The 8,958-nt window shown below is 43.1% G+C and overlaps 1 non-coding gene across 1 annotated transcript; it reads right to left on the bottom strand.

The window, feature by feature from the left end:
- Positions 1–6,171: 6,171 nt before the first annotated feature.
- LOC146404985 (U6 spliceosomal RNA) lies at positions 6,172–6,277 on the bottom strand. The gene has a single exon (XR_014842699.1). It is a non-coding gene; the product is annotated as a U6 spliceosomal RNA (small nuclear RNA).
- Positions 6,278–8,958: the final 2,681 nt, after the last annotated feature.

Raw genomic sequence — 8,958 nt, 5'->3', positions numbered from 1 at the left:
CGATGTCGTCAGACGGCAGAGTGGAGAAAGTAGTGAGAAACGAAAACTTCTTTTAAGTCATTTTGTAGAGCAGAGACACTCTGATAATCTCTCTATTCACTTGTAAATCATGCTTGAATTTTCTCTATCCCTTTTCATAGGTTGTATACGGAGTACAGAGTTATTCTGCCCCTCGTGAGAGGAATGTCTCTCAATTTTATTTGCATATATATATATATATATATATATATATATATAAAATAAAACTTTTTTTTTCTTTTGCATTTTGGGGCCACAACCACGGCATATGGACGTCTCAGGCTAGAGGTCAAATCGGAGCTACAGAAGCAGACTAACGCCACAGCCACAGAAATGCAGGATCCTAGCCACATCTTTGACCTACACCACAGCTCACAGCAACGCCAGTTCCCGACCCCCTGAGCAAGGCCAGGGATTGAATCCACATCCTCATGGATGCTAGTGTGATTCGTTTCCACTAAAGCCACAATGGGAACTCTCGCCTTCTCATGTTTCTTAAAGCATTTTATAAATTGAGCTGATGGAAGAATTAAGATGTGCATAGATGATGTTCTGCATGAATTAAGATGCTGAAGGCATTTGCTACATGTCTTTGACTTCACTCTTTTTTTCACCAGCTTCATGCTTCCATGATAAATACACGCACTCAAAACGACGAAGATTATTTGTTTCTCCCTTAATCTGAATTCAAGTGACTGGGGCCCATCTGTTGCCCCAGAGCCTAATACTGGCATCTATTAAAGCTGGCATGCAGTAGCTTGTCATCAAGTGCAGAGTAAATGAAGGAAGGGAGGGAGGCAGGATGGAAGGGATGATTCAAACAAGGCATTCAAACCAGTCATCAAACCGAGCCTAGAAGATCTCTCAGACTTGCTCCTGTGTCAGTGTAAACATGCCTCATTTCATTGTTTTAGTCATATTTGTCTAAATGTTCTTAAGTGAGATATTTTCTCTTCCTTCCAGAAAAGTGTGAAGCAAATTAAATACTGGGTCTAAAGTGATGTGGTAAAGTGAATGTATGCAAACTACAAACTATAAATGAAATTTCCTAGAGTTGAAGATGTCATCCATGCCTCCAGCTTCCTCCAGTTGCAGAGGCTCTTGGGGAAATGCCTGCACTTCCTAAAAGGGCCCTAGGCTGAGGGCACCCCCATGGCTCTCAGTCCCTCCACTATGATATTCAGATGACCCTAAGACGACTCATAACTAACACTCTTACAGAGATAAACTGTGTTTCAATATTGAATTGTAAGCAGGCAAGTTTAGAGTCTGTGCTTCCCCACCACTAGTGGTGTGGGTCTAATTGCTTTTGCATGAAAAGTATCACAAGGTAACTTTTGAACAGCTAATGAACACCTCATCAACTTTTTGCCTTTTTAAATAGGAACCTGAAGGACTAAGGAGAAGGATTAGAAACATAGTAGTTTACTGCACTCCAGGGTCATCCAAGGGCATTGCTATCTGTGTGAGAGTCATGAGGAGAGGATGAGCTCCAGCAAGGAAGTGGTTTGCAGCTTTTACCAACGTGACGGAACCACCAGCTCCAACATCCCTTGTGGCAAGTGAATTGTAATCCTAGCTCCTCTCTCTTCACACCACCTTTATAATTTAGCAGAATTATCAGTGCTTAGCCATTTGGTTTCCAAACAGGTCAGAGACCTGAAAAGAGGGCGAAAACAGTTATAGATGATGCCCTAAAAGGATGCTATTTCCAGGCATACTTGTTAAAAATTAATCTTATTTCTATCATCTGCAATTCACGATTATGAGAATGTTCTGGTTCACACACCTGACTCAAATGCTTTTAAAAATGAATATTGTTAAGAGAAAAAAAAAGGTTTGAGAAATGAGTATACCATGCCCCTAAATGTTAAAAATAAATTTGAAAGGTGGTCACAGCATTTTTACAAATCTTAAAATAAGCACAACTATATATATATATATATAACTATAACACACACACACACACACACACACACACATATACATATAGTTTTTGAGTTCCACTTGTTGCTCAGCGGGTTAAAAACCTCACCTAGTCTCCATGAGATGTGGGTTCAATCCCTGGCCTCTCTCAGTGGATTAAGAATCCAGTGTTTCTCTAAGCTGCAGGGCAGGTCAAAGATGTGGCTCTGATTCGGTGTTGCCATGGATGTGGTATAGGTTGGTAGTGATTCAACCCCTAGCCCTAGAACTTCAATGTGCCTCAGGTGCAGCCATAAAAAGGAAAAAAAATACATATATATATGTATTAGGAGTTTGGCATGGTAAAATCATTGCAAAGGAAAACAAGGTAAATAGAAAACTCAAGACAGCTACTCCCTCTGATGGAAAGACAGAAGGGTGGGCCTGGCCCTGGGGAGGAGCGTTAAGATAGTTTCAGCAGAATGTTTTAAAAGGAACAACAGACAAGCATAAATATATATGGAAATAAATATGGAAGGCACATAAATAATTGCAGACAATGATTGCCTCAGAAAAAGGAGATTTGGAGGGTTGGGTAGGACATGATATTTAGCGAGTACTCTTTGTAATGCTTAATATAGAAGTGTTTACAAACATTAATAAACAAAGAATAACTCACTAATAAAAGAAACTAAGAAATAATAAACTTATTGAGCAGCTACAAGGAATTCAAAACCATCTTAGAGGCCATGAGGTCACAGACATGGTAGTGATACAGTAATAATGTTAAAACGTATCTAACAGATCGAGAATGTGCTTTGTTCCAGGCATTCTTCTAAGTACAGATTGCAGATTAAATTTCAAAAATCAAAAAGCCGTACTAGGTAAATGGTGTTATTTTTCCCCTTTTATGAATAAAGAAATGAATATTTACGCAATTATGTACTTTGCTCAAGATCATATGACTGGTAAAGACAAAAAGCTGAGCCATTGAGCTTTTCTGACACTAACCATTGTGCTTACTCCCTGCCTGCAGAGGACTGAGTTTCTGGAAAGCCAATTACGGCTTCTATGACTGAAAGTCCTCTGACTATGCCATTTTTTTTTTTTAGGGTGGCAGGTGCCACATATGGAAGTTCCCAGGCTTGGGGTCCAGTTAGAACGGCAGCTGCCAGCCTATGCAACAGCCACAGCAACACTACATTCCAGCCACATCTGCAATCTACACCACAGCTCACGGCAACGCCAGATCCTTAACTCACTGGTTGGAGGCCAGGATTGAACCCACATCCTTACGAGTAGTAGTCGGGTTCATTACCACTGAGCCACACCAGGCACTCCTGCTCATGCCATTTTTAATCCCACTTGGAGACGTGGCGGAAGCCACGTTGATCCCTTCTCCAGGGGTTGAGAATTCACTCATTTAAAACAAGACAAAAATGGTAGACACGTTACCATCATGTTGGCAACCAAGCCTCCTTAGAGCCAATTGTGTAAACTCTCTACAGGGAACTCACTGCACAGCCCACCGGGGTGCAGTGGGGTGCCCTGGTTTGGCTAAAGAAGGAAAACTGGTGGCCGTGGTGGTGGTTTCCAGTCTGGGGAAAAGAGTGCGACCACAGGCGTGTTAGGAGTAGCGAATAAATCACCATAGAAATTTGCCAGCACAATAGCGGCTTTTCTAGAACACATTTGCTGGGGCGGTGGAGCCCCATCGTGTTTGACCAAACTCCGGAAAGCCCCAGAGTTGTCTTCCAAAGGCGGCACGTTCTGGAGTCTTTACTGCTATTGTCAGCCTTGCTTTAGTTTTTTCAGTCTTTCAGCTTCTTTCTGCTAAGTGTATGCAGGATAGGAATGAGAAGCCAGGAGAGGACAGAGGAGAGGGAAGAAAACATGTTGAGTTGAGGGACAATGGCTGGCCTTGGTCCATGGCGATGCCCACTTGCTGCCAGCTCAGCTCCTCTTCCAGCTGGTGGCGTAATTTGGAGGGAGGGCTCCGAGGTAGCCCATGTGTCAGGACACTTCCCCGGCCAGATGGAAGGAGGGCACAGGAAGAGAAGGGAGTCATGCATGGCTGGTGTGGCAGCCCTAGTTCCACTTGGCAGGGAGTGTACACGGATTAACGGGAGGCCCCCCGGGGGAGACCCCCACACATCTCAGAGCACGCCATTCCCCTGACCGGCCATCTGGGTAACCATCAACCTGCCCTCCCTTCTCTGAGAACTGGGGTTTGAGGAGGGGCTACTCCTCCATTAGAACTTTCACGTCACTGATACCCTGTTTCCTTCCCCGCTACAGAAACAACTATGAATTGCTGCACTTCCTCAATTGTTAAGAAATCCATGTTTAAATAATTGACTTCTGAGAGTTCCCATTGTGGCTCAGCAGTAGAAAATCTGACTAGGATCCATGAGGACGTGAGTTTGATCCCTGGCTTTACTCAGTGGGTTAAGGATCCAGCGTTGCTGTGGCTGTGGTGTAGGTTGCAGACACAGCTCCACTTCGACCCCTAGCCTGGGAATTTTCATGTGCCACAGGGGCAGCCCTAGAAAGAAGCAAAAAACATAAATCAATAAATCAGTACTTGACCTCTGTGCTATTTTTTTCACATAAACAGTTTTGAAGTGTGTAATATTTAACCCCACCCCTTGACCACTTCCTCGAAGTTGATCTAGTCTATCGAACTCTAGATTCACATGCAGGAACTCTCTCCAGGAAATGGATCCTTGACACAACGAGGCTTTGACAGGATGCCTCCTCTGAGGTCTCCAGTGCTGATCTGCAAATCGAAACATTTTCTGACAAACGTTGTGGATCACTCTCCACTGGCAATTTTCAACGGCTTTAGAAAAAGGTGCGGATGAATGTTGCAGTGATTGACTAAAGAGGGGGCTGAACTCACAGTTATCTCCTCGCTAAGGTGTGCCCTCAGGAGGGTGAACCCTTCTCAAGCCTGAATCCTGATCCTACCTCACAAACCAGGTAATCTTTAACGAGCCGTTTTGTGAGGCTGTTCAGTGAAGTCCCTCCACAGCGTCCACAGACGCCAGCTTTCCTCCCCTCCTGCCCCGCGTGTGGGTTTGTCCAGCAGACAGCCCTGTGGGCCCTGTACTCCACTCCAGCTGTTCCCTGAATCCACGTCAGAGGAGCAGAAACGTGATGGGGGTGTCGTCTTCAGGATCCCGCACCCAGGGTTCAGCTCATGGATTTGGTCCTGTATGAGCTCCTTTCTGTTTATTTACCCAGCTTGGCTTTGGGGGTTAAAAAAAAAAATCCAAGCACTCAGTGGCTGAGATTATTATTAAATGGGGGATAAAATGCCCTGGGAACTTCATTCTAAAATATATCAATCACCTTATATCTATCAGGAGTAATGATTGAAAACAGGCTGCTATGTGAAACAGAAAAGAACTTAGCAAGTGCTCAGCCCAGGGTCCCGTGTTTCACCGTGACAGAGAAGCCCAAGGTAGGCATAAGACGATGATGGATGAGCGCAGGTGTTCTGCTGTGTTGGTTTGACCGAGTCTCCATTCCTGCAAAGGAAAGTGGATGGTACTGAAGAAATGAAGCAGAATTTCAGTTTCTGAAAGCAACAATAAATTTGTGGCAAATATTTTTTCAACAAAGGGTCCTTATAGATCTGATTCATGCTGTTGGCAATAGCCATTCTTTGATACAACAATAGCCATTGCTGAATCTGTCATTGTATTCTGACACATTTGCATCCAGAGAAACATCCTATACCAATCTGGGGGTTTGTTATCTGCATTGTTTTTTGTTTGTTTGTTCTGTTTTTTGTTTCTGTTTTTAATTTAATTTTATTGGAGTATGTTGACTTACAGTATTGTATGTTTCAGGTGTGCAGCCAAGTGAATCAGTCACACACAGAAATATATCCATTCATTTTTTTTTCTCATATAGGTTATTACAAACTATTGAGTAGATTTTCCTGTGCTATATAGTAAGTTCTCATTAGTCATCTATTTTATACAGTAGTGTGTACATGCTATTACCACCCTCCCAATTTTTCCCTCCCCCCAAAGTTGTCCCCCTTGGTGACCATAAGATTGGTTTCAAAACCTGTAAGTTTGTTTCCTTTTAAAATAAGTTCTTCTATATCATCTTTACTAGAGTCCACGTATAAGTGATATCATATGGTGTTGGTCTTTCACTCAGTGTGATTATCTCTAGGTCCATCCACGTTGCTGCAAATGGCATTCATTATTCCATTCTTTTTAAAGGCTGAATAAAAACATGTCACACTGCGCAACTTTGTGTGTCCTCTTGCCCTGGGGCCATGCTAACCTTCTCTGCATCATTCTGATTTTGGTATCTGTGCTGCTGAAGCGAGCACCCTGCTTTGTTTTTAACCTTCCATATAGGCAGCCTCTCTGGGTCTTTTCCCTCCTCCCATCTCCCCTTCTCGCTCCTTCGTTCTTTCCTCATGTCTTCAGTTCTTCTCTGTCTCCTGCATAGGTTCCCTCAGCCTGGCTCCCCTTCCTCTGCCTTCTTACCCCTGCTCTCGAGCGTCTATTCTTTCTGCACCACATCCCCGTGCTGGGTCCCTGCCCTTTTTTCCTCCTGCCTTTATTTTTAGTAATAGCTGCTTTTTTCATGAATGTCTGACACTGCTTTCCTGGAGACCCTGACCTTCAAACCATTGGGGCCCCTTTTTCCCCTCAATTCATCTGAATTTCCTCTGATCTATTCAAGATGCTTGAAAATCCCAAGTCTCTTTGTAGCTGTCTCCCTGGGAAATTCTGTGGAAAGGAAACTGAAAAAAGGAATGGGCCTTGACAGAACAAAGCTTTTGTGTGTATGTGTGTGTGTGTATTTGTGTGTTGGGGGGGGGTCCTAAGCCATCTTATCCCCCACCTCCTTTTCTTCTGATGCCTCCTTTCTTCCCTGGCCCCTCATTTTCTATTTCCTGACACCTCGTAGGATTTTTAAATAGAATGCATGTTCTAAATAATTTTGATGGAGGCTGGATTGGGAACCAGGCAAGAGACTTTTCTTGTATCTCAGCGACATGGCGTAGTATTTAAAAAGTTTTGTACCATCCCTGGAAAGGAAAATAGGTTGTAAGTTCTGAGGGCAAACACTTCTGCAGTTCCCAACTTTTTTGTTAGTAAGGTGTCTAGGCCCAGCCTGGGACAGCTCAGTGGACTCTGGGCTAGCCAAGAACTACGTGCTTCTGATCCCTGTGTGTCCCTTTACCATATGTGAGAAAGGAGGAGATGCTTTTAATTTTTAAAAAGCTGCTATATCCTAGAGTTTGAAAATATACATATTCGTACTATAAATATGTTTGTAATCAAAACACCCTTGAGTATAACACTTAATATGTTATAAATACATATGTGTGTGTTAGTAAGTTTGTTTTTCTTATGGCCACACCCACAGCATATGGAATTTCCCAAGCCAGGGGTTGAATCAGAGCTGCAGCTGTCGGCCTACACCACAGCCACAGCAATACCAGATCCAAGCTACATCTGTGACCTACACCACAGATCACAGCAATGCCAGATCCTTGACCCACTGAGCAAGGCCAAGGATCAAACTTGCGTCCTTATAGAGACAACATCAGGTCCGTAACCCACTGCGCCACAAAGGAACTCCAACGTATATACTATTTTAAACTTCGCTTTACTTCGAAAGACATCACTTCTCAAAGCAGTTAAAGCCACCTTTGCTGATCCTAGTTCCCATAACCTAATATGGCAGAGAAGTATTTTTGCATGGAATCTTAAGAATCCATTGATTTTCCAGCTGATAAAAAAGTTAGTGACGTCACATTTAATATTAGTAATAGTAATAATTTATAGAATACACGACCATAAAAGTCATAGACTGCTACATCCAGGAGAGATATTGAGAGCAAGAAAACTTATTTCAGAGTCAAAATGTTTTATATAATAGCCATGTAATAATATGATGCTAAGTACACAATTAAACATGAATAACAAACTCCTTAGCATTTTTGTGTACTTCATTTTGAGCTTGTATATGCATTTGAAAATATAGCTGAACAAGTACGTGTGACATATGTATTTCAATTCACACACACACAAAAATCTTGTTTCAAATATACATACAAAAAGTCATTGCTGTGACTCGGTATTCGGCTGTGCACTAGGCTTTTGTCCCCATGCCATGACCCAGGGCCACCGCTGGGCTCCAGTTTGCTCAGAAGAATAGAGGTGCAGCAGAAGCTGACCTCGAGCATTACGGGTGCTCCTTGCCCACACAGGGGCCTGGAGGAAGCACAGGTGCCATAGTCAACATAGGTATGAGAAGAGGGTCACATGGGGTGGACACGAGAGCTGCCCTGGCTTAAAAGCTTTTGGAGTAAAACCTCAGGAGCTTTGCCAAATAATTTCTCAGGCGTAAGGACAGACCAGCTACAAGAGCCACCATGTATGGGAAAGCCAGGATCCTGGTATCCATCAGGAATATAGAGGTCATTGGTTGTTCCTGCAGTTCAGATACAAGGTCCAGGGTTGCTTAGTAACAAAATAACAATTTTACCTCTGCCAGGTTACCCAGGAAACTGCGCCAGATGCCAGAACCGAAGGTCAGCCTGCAATAGATCCTTTGGGACCGAAGAGGAAGTGAAGTCCCAGCTTTCCCGTCTTGGGACCACCTGGCCAGCTAGTGACAAACAAGAGCTGGCTCCGGAGTGCTGGACTGCTTATCCTTAACTTCTGCTGCTGCACAAATTCATATGAAATACTATGTGAAAAGTTACAACCCAAACCGCACCTACATCAGAGCGCAGCTCCATGACTGTGGCTATATTTTTCAAGCTTAATAAGCTTGTCTTAGGAAGCAAAATCCAAGGCTTTTTCCACTTTGAGCTAGAATGCATTTCCCTCTGATTTATCAGTTGCCACTCAGTCATATACAATTAGATTTGAATTTACTAAATGTCTGGCCTATATGAAAACATTCTGAGTATTAACAGGTATTCACTAGCCTACACTGTGCTTAATACAGAGATTTCAAAGGGATTTTCTGTCCCTTAATAAATGAAGA

This window comes from Sus scrofa, chromosome 3 (assembly GCF_054392235.1).
Source record: "Sus scrofa isolate SSC_HxYL_T2T_F1_AM1 chromosome 3, Sscrofa_HxYL_maternal_Yorkshire_Landrace_v2.0, whole genome shotgun sequence".
Classification (NCBI taxonomy): domain Eukaryota; kingdom Metazoa; phylum Chordata; class Mammalia; order Artiodactyla; family Suidae; genus Sus; species Sus scrofa.
Note: the sequence above shows the minus strand (reverse complement) of the source record. Positions and strands in the feature narration are given on the sequence as shown.